Genomic DNA, 16,954 nt, shown 5'->3' on the forward strand with positions numbered 1-16,954 from the left:
TTTAGATCTAGAAACACTAAATATGCTAATGGGGTGTTATTTGGAACACCGGTACCAAGTGATATTTTTTGGTACTTTTTGAGTTTTCTATGCTATTGAAATCGAAACATGAAATTAATAATAAAGGGACTTTTCGGTACTTTTTCATTCTACAAAGGTATTTTTTCAGTTTTCTTTAGAATTAAACCTAGAAACATGAAATTAAGCATGTAGAGCCCGGAGTAAATGAGAATCTATAAAAGGGGACGTTTTGGTACTCATTCGTCCTTCGATTGGTACTTTTTGAGTTTTCTATAAAATTTAACCTAGAAACATGAAATTAAGTATGTAGAACCCGGAGTAAATGAGAATCTATAAAAGGGGACTTTTTGGTACTTTATCGTACTTCGACTGGTACTTTTTGAATTTTTTATAATATTGAACCTAGAAACATGAAATTAAGCATGTATAGCCCGGATTAAGTGATAACCTATAAATGGGAACTTTTTGGTACTTTTTCGTTCATCAAAAGGTACTTTTTGTGTTTTTTATAATATTGATCTTAGAAATATGAAATTAAGCATGTGGATTCCGGAGTTAATGAGAATCTATAAAAGGGGGCCCTTTGGTAATTTTTCATTCTTCAACTGGTACTTTTTGAGTTTTCTATAATATTGAATCTAGAAACATAAAACTAAGCAATCTGAGACTTGGATGAATGGAAATTTAAACACGAATATTTTCTGGTACTTTTTCGTTCTTTAACTGGTACTTTTCGTATTTTCTATAATATTGAAGTTAGGAACATGAAATTAAATAAAATAGTACTTTTTGGTACTGGTACTGGTACTTTTTCGTACTTCAACTGGTACTTTTTGAGCTTTCTAAAATATTGTATATATGAACATATTGAGACTAGAATCATAAAATCATAGTTAAAGAGTTCTCTAAAAGGGGACTTTTTGATATTGCAGATATACTTATATACATTTACAATAATTATATTTATTTTATTCCATTACGATGGGGGTAGCGAAGCACACTGGGTATAGCTAGTGTATATATTAAACTGATCTGATGAAAAGTTTTCTATAAAAAACTGACCTTACGATAAGTTTTTTTTATAGAAATCTGATCTAACGAAAAGTTTTCTATAAAAGACTGATCTAACAAAAAGTTTTCTATAGAAAACTAATCTAACGAAAAGTTTTTTATGGAAAACTAATCTAACGAGACTGATATAACGGGAAGATTCTATAGAAGACTGATGTAACGAAAAGTTGTCTATAGAAAACTGATCTTAAGAAAAGTTTTCTATAGAAAACCGATCTCACTAAAATTTTTCTATAGAAAACAGATCTAACGAAAAGTTTTCTATAGAAAACTGATCTAACGAAAAGTATTCCATAGAAAACTGATCTAACGAAAAGTATTTTCTATAGAAAACTGATCTAACGAAAAGTTTTCTATAGAAAACTGATCTAACGAAAAGTTTTCTATAGAAAACTGATCTAAAGAAAAGTTTTCCATAGAAAACTGATCTAACGAAAAGTTTTCTATAGAAAACCGATCTAACGAAAAGTTTTCTATAGAAAACTGATCTCGGGAATGAAAAATTTTATATAGAAAACTGGACCAACAAAAATTTGTTATGTTAAAAAATTTTATATTTTTTTTTGATATTTTGAAAAAAAAATATTTTTTTAGAAAATTTAAAAGAAATGTTCTTTTTAAAGAAAACAATTTTTTATAAGAAAATTTAAAAAAGAATATATATTTTTTTAAGAAAATTTTCGAAAAATTTTATAAAATTTTTTTAAATTTGGTTTTTTTTTTTGTTAATTCTTTTTTAAAGAAAATTTTTGAAAAATTTAATTTTTTAAGAAAATTTTTGAATTTTTTTTTTTAAGAAAATTTTAAAAAAATTTAATTTTTTTAAGAAAATTTTACAATTTTTTTTAGAAATTTTTTTAAAGATTTTATTTTATTATAATATTATTGAGAAATTTTATACAGTGGACGTCCACTAGTACGAATCATATAGTGTCAGGCCCTTTCGTAATACCGAAAAATTCGTATTATTGAACAACACATTTTGTATGTTTAAATTCAAATAATACACATAAAATATTGGATTTTATTTATTTTTGTTTTATTTTTCATGAAAAATTACATAACGGAACAAAATATAATAAATGTGTATTATTTTAAATAAATTTCTTGTACATAAACAGGCATAAAAGGGACATATTTACGTATATGAATTGTTAATTTTGAAAGTATCGTGAGTCCAATGGTTGAAATGAGATATATGTAGAAGGTATTAAATTTTAATGTTTTTAAAAAGATGTGTGCCAAAGACAATTTACAATTTACATATGTGTTCTAAAATGTATTAAAATGTTCAGATTACATAAAACATTTATTAGAAACTTGAATGGAATATACCACAATTCTCTAATTTATAATTTTCTCTTAAAAATTAGAATAGTTATCCTTAAACCCATTGTTTTGAATGTGGAGTCACACTACTTTCAAAATTAACAGTTCATACATACATATGTATATAAATATCATTTTACTTATTAAAAAATCCATCATTTAACATCGATGTTTATTACATTGTAAAATGATTCTTTTCAATAACAGCGCTTTTGAGGCTTCAATATTGTTCTCAGCAGAGTTATTGTCGGGAACTAATAAAATACTTTCCTCATTGGCGTTATCATCCAATTTAATTTCTTCTCTTGGGTCATCAAAATTCCAATAAAATAAATTAATAACACTAAATAATTGTTGATTTGTAAATATACATGCAGTAAATTGTGTGTATAGGATTTTTAAAAATACAAAACACTTGTAATAAATACAAAAAAACTTCAAAATTACTGAGCTTAAGGTGAATGATACCGAAATAATAAAATAAAAACATAATAAAAACTTCATTCATACGTAAATAAAACCAAAATTCCCATAAAAAATGCGTTATTCGTACTATCGAACAGAAAAATTGTGACTTTATTCGTACTATAGAGTAGACAATGCAACAATTTTGCCATTCGTATTATTGGATATTCGTAATAAAGAGTGTACGTACTATTGGACGTCCACTGTATTTAATTTCTCTTTTGAGGATTTTGATAAAAGTTCTCGTTTTTGATAATTTTTCATTTTAAAAAAATTTTTAATAAATTTTCTCCCTAAAATAAGAATTTTTTGCTATTTGATAAAAATTTTCCAAAATATTTTATTAAATAATAATTAATTCATATCAATGTGAATATAGTAAATTTCAGTTGACCAAAAACTTTTGCCTCCACCCAATATATAAAAAAACAAAGCAGCACAACGTGAAGCTGAACAACTGATACAAACTGTTATTTTAAGTCAGTCGTAATCAACAACGTGTGAGACGCGCTCGAAAAAAATATCAACTGAAACTAACTTTCAGGTCGTTATTAATTTTGTTTTTTTTTTTTAAGAAAAAGTATAAATAAAAAATAAAACACAAAAATTGAACATATAAAAGTAAAAATTATTTAAAATAATAAAAGAAGAAAAAATATAAGCCTAACAAATATGTATGTTGTATATGCAAATAAAGTGAATGAATGAATATTTGATCGTAAAGATACAAATGTTTTTTTTTTTTTTTGTTTTTTTAATTTTAAGAAAAAATTGAGAAATTTAACAAATTATAAAAATGATAATCATGTCAAACATAAGTGTACAACAACATGAAAGTTAATGGTAAAAAGGAGTAGTATGTAGTAGTAGTAAATTTGAATTTAACACGATAAAGTGAAAAGGAAAATTATTTATTAAGGAGAAAATTAAGCAGCAATTGTTACAAGAAAAAAATTTACAAAAAAAAATAAAAATAAAAATTCGGTTTAAAAAAAGTGGTCGAAAAAAAATCATAACCAGTTGATTATATTTGTGAAATAATTCCAATAATAAAAAATAAAATATAACAACAACAGCAAAAAGTGGTTTTACTACTAATAAAAAATTTAAAGAAAAAAATAAATATTTAAATGAAGTTGATGGTAGAAGGCAAATCACTTCATAAATGCAAAATCTAAAATAATATAAAAAAATCAACAACCAAAAAAAAAAAAAAAATATTTTTTTATACAAAAAAATATAAAACAACTACAACAAAATACTGAAAGATAACGACAAAAAAATAAATAATTTCAATACGATTATGGATTGCCTTCAAACGAAAAAAAATAAATAAAAGAAATTCCACACTTTATCTCAACTTAATCTTAGAAAATTATAAAACAAAACAACAATAAATCAAGTTTTATTTATAAAAAAAAACTTAAACTTAAATATAAACTATAATAAAAACAGTCTTGAGTATAAATATTTATTTAAGAAAATTTAAAAAAAGAGAGCTCAACTTTTGATCTCGCAAATTTTTGTGAGTGTAAACTTTTTTCAAAATTCAAACAGGAAGTTAAAGCTAAAACACACACTCACACCTTCACACTTGAAAATAAACAACGGAAATTGCCAGATTGTTTTAAAGTTTAATGACTCCCTCCCTCACACACTCACATACACACACACACTCTCTCATAAACTGTTTGTTAGTAGAATTGAAACATTATGTTTAAAAAATGTTTATAAATTTTTCATAAATTTTCTTTTTTTAGCTTGTTGTTCTGCTTTTCTTTCTTAAACAAAAAGAAGTAGAAATTCCTTTGTCTTGTTATTTTTTCTATATTTTTAATTGATTTATTAGAAAATTCTTCTGAACAAGTTTTTCTCAAGTTTTCTGCTCATTTTATTATTATTCTTTCGTTTTTTTTTGTTGTGGTTTTGTTGTTTTCATCTCTTGTTTAAAGTTTTTGCATGTTTGTAGTTCTTGTTGTTGTTGTTGGTTTCACTCTACGTTCCTGTTCTACTAAAATAACTCAAGTATAAGAAGAGCAGCAGTACAAAAATAAAAAAACTATATATGTACAAAAAACAACGAAGCAAGTGTAATATTTTAATTACGTTCCAGTTACAACAACAACAACACGTAAATACACAGTATCAAAACTACTTTGAACTTATAAATGGTTTAAAATCTAAAATCAGGTTGCCAGATCAGGACAACAGTGAATGATCTCCATCTCCTTGTAATCTTCTTTTAACAGAGAGTCGCTCTTGTATATTTTAAAGTCTCGTCCTAGTTGTATATATCTTGTTAGAGTGATCCTCAATGTTGTGGATAAACAAACGTATTTATGAATTAGTTGCAACCGCTAGAGCTGCTGGTCTTTCCATTCCCTATCGTTTACTTATCGGGTCATTTATGCATTGACATAGATAGATAGATAGATAGATAGATAGATAGATAGATAGATAGATAGATAGATAGATAGATAGATAGATAGATAGATAGATAGATAGATAGATAGATAGATAGATAGATAGATAGATAGATAGATAGATAGATAGATAGATAGATAGATAGATAGATAGATAGATAGATAGATAGATAGATAGATAGATAGATAGGTAGATAGATAGATAGATAGATAGATAGATAGATAGATAGATAGATAGATAGATAGATAGATAGGATAGATAGTAGATAGATAGATAGATAGATAGATAGGATAATACATAGATAGGATAGATAGATATAGATAGATTAGATAGAAGAATCGAGGTAATAGATAGATGATTATCGCTATAGATAGCTGAGAGCTAGTCGCTCGGGCTGAGATCGCTAGATAGATAGATAGAAGATAGATAGATAGCTAGCAGATAGATAGATAGATGCGGAGTAATGATTACACAAAATAATTCTCTTATCTGGTCAATTACAATTACTTGTCATTAAGCAATGAGGCAACTCCCAGTACTTGTAATATGTAATGACCAATAACTGACACCTAATAATTGAAGTTTACCACTTAAAATAATTGGTAATTGTAATTGAAGTTTTCCAATTATGATTATTTGTAATCATAAAGGAAGAAATTCATAATTACAAGTAATTACAATTAATTGTACTGGGAAGTTCTTCAATTACAATAACAAGTAATAGTAATTGGCAGAACTTCAATTACAAGCAGTCGTAAATATACAAATTACTTCAAAAGTAATTGTAATTGAAAATGTAATCATTACCCCCCAAACCTGGCTTATAAGTTTATGTCCAATGGCTATTGTACATACATAAATAGGCTCCCAGGTATAAAGAATTTGAAGATTGGGCAGTTGCCGTGGCAGTCAATAGAGGACCTCAGGTAGGGGAAATTCAGTACTATTGTACTCTTTGAAATCGAAACGTTGCTAAGTTTTACATAGACTAGTTGGAAGATTAGTACATAGAATAGTCAGTACCTTTAATAAAGACCTTTAAATAGAATAGTCGGTTCACTAGTCCGAAGACTAGTTGGTCCGTAGACTATTGCATAGATTATTCAATGGTCTAGTCCTTGTCGTATTAGTCATCTTTAAGATCTAGGATACAAAGTCCTTAAGCGTTGCTTATTTTCCATGAAGTTCATAGGAACCGGTTATGATTGTGTTAAATATTTGATTCATCATTAATGGGTGTCGATAATTTTGGTCAAAATTTGTATGGTAACACTGTTTTTACACTCAAAATATTTACTAAGACCATTCTTTTTAATGACTCTCAATGGTCAACAATGTACATTAGGAGGTTCAAAACACTGATATTCTTTATTATGAAAATTTGTTTTATTTTTTTTTCCCCACAAAAACAATAAAACCTCAAAAATGAAACATGGATTGAAGTAATCTTTCGTTTTAGATAGAAATATCAAAAACTTTTGTTTTGGGGCCATCCTAATGTACATATGTTTATAAAAATATTTAGAATTTTATGCGTGTTTTTTATATATTATAATTTCGTACATTATTTTCATAGGTTTGCTCAACTTTAAAGCAACTTTTTTTATGAAAATCTACAATAAGAATAAGTAAAAATTAGAAATATATAGAATATATACATATGTATGTATATATATAAATATATGTACATATAAATATGTTAATAATATGTAGTACATGGTTACAATATTTTCATTAGTTACAGTTGATAAATTTAAATTTATCAACATAAAACTAAAGTTACGTTCAGAATAGGGAAATATTTGAGCAAAATAAGGCAGTAAGCAGAAACCCCAACAATTTCATTTCTTTAGTAAAGAAAGCCTAACCTATGTATGTTATGATTGCTGTAACAAAAGTTATGTAAGACCAACTATATTTCCTAAAATATTTAACCAATGTGAACGCAAATGTTAGTATGTACGTCGAAAAATATAAAAATGTAAGTACTATTTATGTACTCCAGTATGTACACATTTTTGTACCACACATACATACATACCTTACAGGCAGAATTGAAAATAAAGTTGGGAAAATTTTGCGAAAGAAAAAAAATCTTAAAAGAAACCAGTTAAAATTTATAATGTTTGCCGGACGGCATATGAAACTGTTTGAACATTAAAGTATGAGAGTTACTAGTATCGAAATGAAAGATGTTTAAATAACTCAACAGGTGCAAAGAATTTTTTCCTCAAAAATTTTCCGCTGAATAAAGTAAATGTGAAAATGGGAAATTCCATCTTAATTTTCATTATCAAGGAAATTATAAATAAGGAAGACTTTTAAAATATGAAAACTTGAGGTAAAAACATAAGAATTTTATTGATCCTCAGTTAGCCTTTACGAAAGGAGAATGTATGTTTATACAAATCCGAAGAAATACACATAGGCCTCTTCAGGTGGGAATCGAACCCACAACCTCCAGTATATCAGACTAAAACACTAACCTCCTTCTCAGCCCTTATTACTGGCATGTCAATATTGATTTTGCAATTCACACCTCAAAATATTGATAGTGAATCCTCTAAGTACACATACATATGTATATTCTGGGTTCAATTGTGGCTATGTACGCCTCGATTATAACACTCTTACTTGTTAAGTACTTTTCTATTATTTTGGAAAAATTTTGTTTCTAAGGAATTTTTTATACTCTTTGAACTAATTATTATGATTTTTTTCTTAATAAAAATTATTAATCATAAATATTTTTATTTAGAATTTCAGCATTGTTTGTTTACATTACTCAGAAATATGTTAAAAAAACAAGAAGAAAGAAATTTAATTTAATTACTTGACAACATAAAGAAATAAAATAATAATAAAACAACAACATGATATGAAAAAAGAAGCAGAAGAAAATTAAATAAAACAATATTCTAAAGAAGCAACTTTAAACAAAAAAAAAAAATATATAAAACTAAAATAAACAAGTTAGAGTGATATATTCGGTAATGTCGAATCTAAAATACTCTTCATCTAAAATCTTATTTTTTCTTAAAAAAATAAGTGGCACTTTTTTTTAAATTCTATTCTTTTTAGAATTAAACGGTTAAAATCAGTATTATGTTACTTTTTTTTCGACTACATGTGACTTTTAAATCTGAACTAGAACTGTACTAGAAGTGAACTAGAACTGAACTAGAACTGAACTAGAACTGAACTAGAACTGAACTAGAACTGAAACTAGAACTGAACTAGAACTGAACTAGAACTGAACTAGAACTGAACTAGAACTGAACTAGAACTGAACTAGAACTGAACTAGAACTGAACTAGAACTGAACTAGAACTGAACTAGAACTGAACTAGAACTGAACTAGAACTGAACTAGAACTGAACTAGAACTGAACTAGAACTGAACTAGAACTGAACTAGAACTGAACTAGAACTGAACTAGAACTGAACTAGAACTGAACTAGAACTGAACTAGAACTGAACTAGAACTGAACTAGAACTGAACTAGAACTGAACTAGAACTGAACTAGAACTGAACTAGAACTGAACTAGAACTGAACTAGAACTGAACTAGAACTGAACTAGAACTGAACTAGAACTGAACTAGAACTGAACTAGAACTGAACTAGAACTGAACTAGAACTGAACTAGAACTGAACTAGAACTGAACTAGAACTGAACTAGAACTGAACTAACTAACTAGAACTAGAACTGAACTAGAACTGAACTAGAACTGAACTAGAACTGAACTAGAACTGAACTAGAACTGAACTAGAACTGAACTAGAACTGAACTAGAACTGAAACTAGAACTGAACTAGAACTGAACTAGAACTGACTAGAACTGAACTAGAACTGAACTAGAACTGAACTAGAACTGAACTAGAACTGAACTAGAACTGAACTAGAACTGAACTAGAACTGAAACTAGAACTGAACTAGAACTGAACTAGAAACTGAACTAGAACTGCAACTAGAACTGAACTAGAACTGAACTAGAACTGAACTAGAAAACTGACTAGAACTGAACTAGAACTGAACAGAACGACTGACTACTAGAACTGAACTAGAACTGAACTAGAACTGAACTAGAACTGAACTAGAACTGAACTAGAACTGAACTAGAACTGAACTAGAACGAACTAGAACTGAACTAGAACTGAACTAGAACTGAACTAGAACTGAACTAGAACTGAACTAGAACTGAACTAGAACTGAACTAGAACTGAACTAGAACTGAACTAGAACTGAACTAGAACTGAACTAGAACTGAACTAGAACTGAACTAGAACTGAACTAGAACTGAACTAGAACTGAACTAGAACTGAACTAGAACTGAACTAGAACTGAACTAGAACTGAACTAGAACTGAACTAGAACTGAACTAGAACTGAACTAGAACTGAACTAGAACTGAACTAGAACTGAACTAGAACTGAACTAGAACTGAACTAGAACTGAACTAGAATGAACTAGAACTGAACTAGAACTGAACTAGAACTGAACTAGAACTGAACTAGAACTGAACTAGAACTGAACTAGAACTGAACTAGAATGAACTAGAACTGAACTAGAACTAGAACTGAACTGAACTAGAACTCAACTAGAACTGAACTAGAACTGAACTAGAACTGAACTAGAACTGAACTAGAACTGAACTAGAACTGAACTAGAACTGAACTAGAACTGAACTAGAACTGAACTAGAACTGAACTAGAACTGAACTAGAACTGAACTAGAACTGAACTAGAACTGAACTAGAACTGAACTAGAACTGAACTAGAACTGAACTAGAACTGAACTAGAACTGAACTAGAACTGAACTAGAACTGAACTAGAACTGAACTAGAACTGAACTAGAACTGAACTAGAACTGAACTAGAACTGAACTAGAACTGAACTAGAACTGAACTAGAACTGAACTAGAACTGAACTAGAACTGAACTGAACTGAATTAGAACTGAATTAGAACTGAACTAGATTTGAACTAGAACTGAACTAAACTTGTTTATCGAATAAATTGAATAATACAAAAACCCGAATAATTGACAGGCATACAGACGGAAATAGCAGAATCGATACTTTATTCATAAGGATCTAGGTTTATCTGTAACGATCCGGAATATACTATAAACTTTAAAGGATCGAAAAATTATATTATGAAAATTCCCAACGGAATGAAAAATTTGTAAATACCCTCCTTACGAAGATGAAGGGTATAAAAATATAGCAAAAAAATTCATTATTACGTATATTATAAAGAAAAAAGAGAACAAAAGATTTAACCACAACAACTACTTTTATATAGACGCCAGGCCAGCCAGCCTCAGTTTAAATTTCAATCCAGTCAGTCAGCCATCCAAACCAAACAACCCAACCACCCCCGGCCTTGCGGAATTATTATCTTATAAAAATACATATACGAAAAAAAAAAACATATAAAACACGATGCTAATACATCCAAACATACTTAAGTAACAAATATATACATGCATATGTACATATGTATATTTGTACATATGTATGCATGTATGTATGTCTGTAAGTTTTTACATGTATGTTAGTACATTTATTTATTATTTGTACCGAGTACTTACATTTCATTATTATTATGATTATAATTCATATTTTTTTATACTTTATATGTTTGTATGTATGGATATGTGTGTTGCTTAATTGTTATAGTTGTTGTTGTTGATATTTTAGTTAGTAATACACGCACTCACACTGTCTCATCCGCAGACACATGAAACAGATCTCAAAATAATTAATTCATTTCAATATTAATTTCGCTTTAAATAATTGTTCTATGCTATTTTTAGTATTCGCACATATAATTTTAGAACATATTGGTTTATGTGTGTGTGTGTATGTGTGTGTGTGTACAATTTTAATTGAGTTTATCTAATAGTACTAAAAGAATGAATTCTTGAAAAAAGTACATGTTGATATGCATATTACTACCCTTTAAAAAATTAGTATCTATATTCTGAGGAATTAATGATTCATGGAACACAACTAACTTTTTCTTACCATATCCCAGCATATCCTACCCTCGCTACCCTAATCTAAGTTAAATTTCGCGAAGTCCTTATTCGAGTGCCAGAGAGCTAAGACGAAATAAAGCTGTAAGACGCAACAAAGCTCTAAGGTTTTAACCTTTTGGTAGTTCGTTTAAAGTGTAAAGGATAATGCTAGTTCCACAATTAGAACACTTTTCAAGAACGAAGTACCCTTCACAGATCCGGTTGATAAAGCTAACTTCTAAGTGGTGGCTCTGGATGTTTCTAAGGAGTTTGATGCACTTCTCCGAGATCACACTATAAGTTTTGTTATAGATTGGATTTCATCAAACGAGTTCAAAATAAATTCAGGATTACTGCAGAGATCCTTTCTTTCCCCTACTCTGTTTCTTTTCTTTCCATAAACGACCTTGGTTATCAAACTTCCAACTCTATTTACACTTCTTCCGATGACGGCAATATCTATCTGTCTTTCTTATTCATTCAATTACAGACCACGCCCTTTGGAGATTGGGTCAATGAGACATAATATCAATGAATCGCACAACCACGACTTGGTGTCTAAATGGTGTCGAGCTGATAGAGTCGATTTCTACACCCGTATATGATGTGGATTAAGGAATCAGAGACTCTTGATGTTGTGGGCATTAGAATGCAAAGCGCTATCCGCTGGACTAAACAAACTTTTCAAGTTTCTTAGTTTTTTAAGACATCTTATTATTTACATCACCTATATTCGACCGAAAATGGAATACAACTCTTATAAATGGGTCGGAGCTTTTTGGAGCTACTCGACCGCGTACTAAGGTACTTATTGGTGACAGTAGGGTATCCAACATTGTCGCAACGTGGAGTGTATTTCATTGCTCTATCGATATTATAAAGGAATTTGTCCCTCTGATATTAATGAACTTGTTCCCAATACCCGTATATTTTTGCGTCTTTCATCAAGAACACACTTACTAGTGGTCAATTGGACTGTGAACTGCACAACACATTATAGGGAAAATTCATTATTCAACCGTTCCGTTAGTATATGGAATATACTTCCTGCAGAGGTATTCCCTGCTCCCTCTATACTCCCTCTCACAACATTTTTTTTTCTAGTTCCAACAAAATACAAATGAATAAGGCCGATCCAAAAAAACTACCCTGCAAATATTAATCCATTTAGGGTATCCAAAAACTACTCGCCTGTAAACATTATTGGAGTACATGATCCGTTTAGTAGTCATATGTAATGCAGGCATGGATCATGTTTATTATTTTTGAAAACAACATAATTCATAGCCTGTATTACATAGGACCATGTTGCGGATCATGTGTACTCCTATAATTTTAGCAAGGAACTCGTTTTAGGATTACTACGAATTAATAGATTACGTGGTCCTTACCTATGACATCACAATGTTAAATGGAGTATGTTTTTTCCACTTATTTGAATTAGTTTTGGACCAGTCCTAGTCCTTTGAGGAGTAACTTTGAAACTCATGTTGCAATTCTTCATTTGCAAACCTGGTGTTATTCGATTTAAACGGTCGAGGGAAGCTTAGACGCACTACACGACTTCTGATTATTGGAAGTAATTGAAACTGAGTTCGGTGAATTCTAGATAGTCGCAAATTTCTCTTGTTCTTGGGGTAGATACAAACATACGATTATGATTATATAGTCTGACGCCAATAAAACGATTAGCCATGTTGCGAAGTTGATCTGACTAGAACGCGCTATTGTGATGCGATCTTACGTTCCGATCATTAGTTCGTTCATTCAGGGAGCATTAAAACGCTCTCTAATCCTGCCTACGCAGGAGTATCAGGCTGTTATATCACAGTCTGATACGCTGGAGCTAGGAGACTATTAACCAAATGTAGACTTTATATAACAAGTTTACATAGATCTTTTTCGATTTTACCGGATCTAACAGCAATATCCTTTGAGGAGTACTCTTTACACGCGTTTGCGGAGCAGTCTCAATTTTTGCAGAGTTTCCCGAAAGTTGGAAACCTGATGATGTTCGATTCAAACGGTCGAGGGAAGTATAGACGCACTACAGAACTTCTGATTATTGGAAGTAGGAGGGTATTGATATTGAAACTGAGATCGGTGAATTCTAGATAGTCGCATATTTCTCTTTTTCTTTGGGTAGATACAAACATACGATTATGATTATATAGTCTAATCCCAATAAAACGATTAGCTGCCATGTTGCATAGTTGATCTGACTAGAACACGCTATTGTGATGCGATCTTACATTACGATCCTTTATCAGTTGGGACATCATCATTCAGGGGGCAATAAGACGCTTTCTGATCTTGACCTAAGCCAGAGTATCAGACTGTGGTATAACACAGTCTGATACGCTGGAGCCAGGAGGCTACTAACGATATGTAGACTTTATATAAAAAGTCTATATAGATCTACTTCGTTTTTATCGGATCTAACAGTACTCTTTACATGCGTTTGCGGAGCAGTCTCTATTTTTGCAGGGTTAGTCCGAAACTTAATTTGCAATTCTTCATATGCTAACCTGATGATGTTCGATTCAAACGAACTGAGTTCGGTGAATTCTAGATAGTCGCAAATTTCTCTTGTTCTTTGGATAGATACAAACATACGATTATGATTATATAGTCTGACGCCAACAAAACGATTAGCTGCCATGTTGCGTAGTTGATCTCACTAGAACACGCTATTGTGTTTCGATTTTACATTACGATCCTTTGTCCGTTGGTTCATCATCATTCAGGGGGCAGTAAGACGCTCTCTAATCTTGACCTACGCCAGAGTAGGAGACTCTTATATCACCAGGAGTGTAATGGCAGAATGTAGACTTCGTATAAAAAGTCTACATAGATCTATTGCGATTTTACTGATCTAACTTAATGTACATGTACATGTGATGATGTATCTTTGATGACATTTGCAATTAAACTAGGTATTTAATGTATTTTACTATGACATCCAGAGGATCTCTGTTTGTTTAGATATTTAATTGACTCGGGTGGGTAAAACAACCTTTTATCTAACTTTGAAAACATCTTAATTTTCTTAGTTCTTAAGTAAACTTCTTAAGAAGTGGGATTAAGATAATTGTTATGTGAAAAACTAAATACCTTCAAACGTCTGCCTCTAAATGAAAGATATATGGATGATTCCTCCATTACATACATACATACTTATATGTATACTATAGCTAGATACTTGATGAATGTAAGCCATTTGGTCTGGAAACTTTGTTATAATGATTAATAGACTAAACAACACAAACAACTACACTTCTTATAGATGTAAATTAAAAATAATATAAAAATATATATAATTTTTTTTGTTTCTAATGCCGACATTTTTTTTTTTTTTTGTTTTATTAGAGAAGGCGCTTAAATACTGTTGCGCTAATGTTGTTGTATAAAAAATTATGTACATTATAAAAGTGGATCACTTAAGCGTAAAGTGTCAATATCAACATTTAGACTTTTTGTATTAAATTTCAATAAGAAAATGAAAAAAAAAAAATAATGAATTTACAAAATAATGTACATGAATTGGGAAAAAAACTATAACATTCTCGGTTAAAATGTGGTTTTGCCAAAACGATGACATACAAAATAAATGATGTAGTTAATGTTGTTATTTTAGTTTTAATACCTTTGGGGTAAAAAAATTTGATTTGTAAATTTATTTAAATTTGAATTGACATTATATATTAGAAGATGGTTTGAAATTTAAGGGTTTAAACAAACTTTTGGCAAGAGTACAACTATTCCGATTATTCTGAATATTCTGCTTTAACCAATCTCAGCAACTATTTCTCTCCAAAAACTATACGATGAAATTTTTACATTTTTTCTATTTAACAACTGTTTAGTTCAAGTTTTCGTTCCGTTTTTCCATCCCTGACATTTAAATTTGCATTTCTTATTGTTAGTATTGGTCTGAAGAATCTTTATCTATGTGTGTGAGTTTATGAATAGAGCGCCATCTTTATGTCGATTTTAAATCAATTAAAAGTCTCTCTTTATTTAAGTTTTAATTCTCTCTTCGTTTGATCGATTAAAGACAACGGAAAAAACACTTGTTGTTGTTGGCGTTGTATTGTGTGGCTTGATCACCAACATGTATGGGTGTGTGTGTGTGTTTGTAAGTGTTTTAACTAATACAAGATCGTCTAGATTTCATTACACTTCAAATCAGGCTTTTTATTCAACTTAAACAAACGTTGCTCGTTGTCGGTTTTATTTCTTTCTTTTTTTTTGTTCTGTTATAAATATTTCAAAACAAAAATGTTCGTTATTTTTTTTTTCCTACAAAATTTCATTACTATTTCATCTTTAAGCTCACACAACAAAAAAATTTAAATAAAAAGTATAAAAAAAAAAATAATTATATTAAAATTTTATATGTATAAGTTTCTTTCTACTTATTTAATTATATCGTTTTGTGTTGTTTTTTTATTATTTTTATTCAAATACTATTGATCACTTGTTAAAAGCGTGCTCTTTTTTGTTGTTGCTATTTTCTTTAATAAATCATATAAAAATAACTACTAACGTTTATATACATATATAGATTTCAATATAATATTAGTAGAAAAAATTAATCATAATAAATTATAATAATAATAATAATGCTACTACTATTACCACAAAAATATTTATAAATTTTTAAAAATTTATTCTATTTCGTTTCAGTGTTTTAAAAAATATAACTTATTTATGAAAAAAATGGCTAAATAATGTAAAAGTGTTTTATTTTTATATATATATAAAAAAATAGCAGTAAAATGCTTTAAGAGCAAAAAAAAAGGAAAATATTTCTATGTGTGTGTGCCTGTGTTTTATTTTGGTATAGTGTAAAAATTATAATTAATTTCTATAATTTTACATATTACTAGTGATAATGGATGCAATTTTTATAACCAGTTATAATTGGAAATTATTACATTTGCAGCCAAAAGATTTGTGGATTTTAACGTTTATTTGAAAAAGGTAAGTTTTAAATAAAAAATATTTTTATTACTTATATATTAAGGGTATTCATGAATCACATGTACAAACTTGCACATTTGCACAAATGGCTATCTGTGTTATTTATTTAATTCCAACATCTAAATAAATAACATTAATCTGCATCTTTATCTGAACATAGCTGATCTAAACTTTGTCACCAAAGAAACATGTCGAAATGCATATCACAACTTTCGGGTCTAAGTTTAATGTTTTATGTGAACTGAAATTTCTATATCAAATAGTTCCGAAAATGTTCTCAATTTCCTTAGAAATGTCAATGTTTAGTTCTATGTTGTCTGTGCACAGATAAAGGATTCTAGTTCTAATAGTTTCCCAGATATACGCTTCTCATTGAAGTTTTTTATATCCACCATCAAAAAAGATGTGTTATTGTTTGTAACACATCCAAATATTCATCTAAGACCCATAAAAGTATATATACATATTCTGGGTCCATATTACATTCAAAGACGATCTAGCCATATCCGTCCGTCTGTCTGTTGATAACACGATAGAGTCCAAACGGGAACAGGTAGAGAGCTAAAATTCTATACAAATGTTTTTAGTTGGTCCAGATCTGATTTCGCCTAGCCCCTTCAGAAAATGACTTTAACCCT

At 29.3% G+C, this 16,954-nt stretch overlaps 1 protein-coding gene across 1 annotated transcript in view; it reads left to right on the plus strand.

Annotated features, from left to right (window-relative positions):
* Positions 1-3,650: 3,650 nt before the first annotated feature.
* The window catches only part of LOC119605806 (protein decapentaplegic), a 144,312-nt gene continuing 131,008 nt past the window's right edge, over positions 3,651-16,954 (plus strand). The window contains exons 1-2 of the mRNA XM_037959119.1: positions 3,651-3,729; positions 16,020-16,316. The gene's annotated coding sequence lies outside the window, so the exon portion shown is untranslated. The remainder of the gene's footprint in view (positions 3,730-16,019; positions 16,317-16,954) is intronic.

This window comes from Lucilia sericata, unplaced genomic scaffold, assembly GCF_015586225.1.
Source record: "Lucilia sericata isolate MDLA Ls3-8-SP2 unplaced genomic scaffold, ASM1558622v1 Contig000521F_arrow, whole genome shotgun sequence".
In the NCBI taxonomy this organism is placed as follows: domain Eukaryota; kingdom Metazoa; phylum Arthropoda; class Insecta; order Diptera; family Calliphoridae; genus Lucilia; species Lucilia sericata.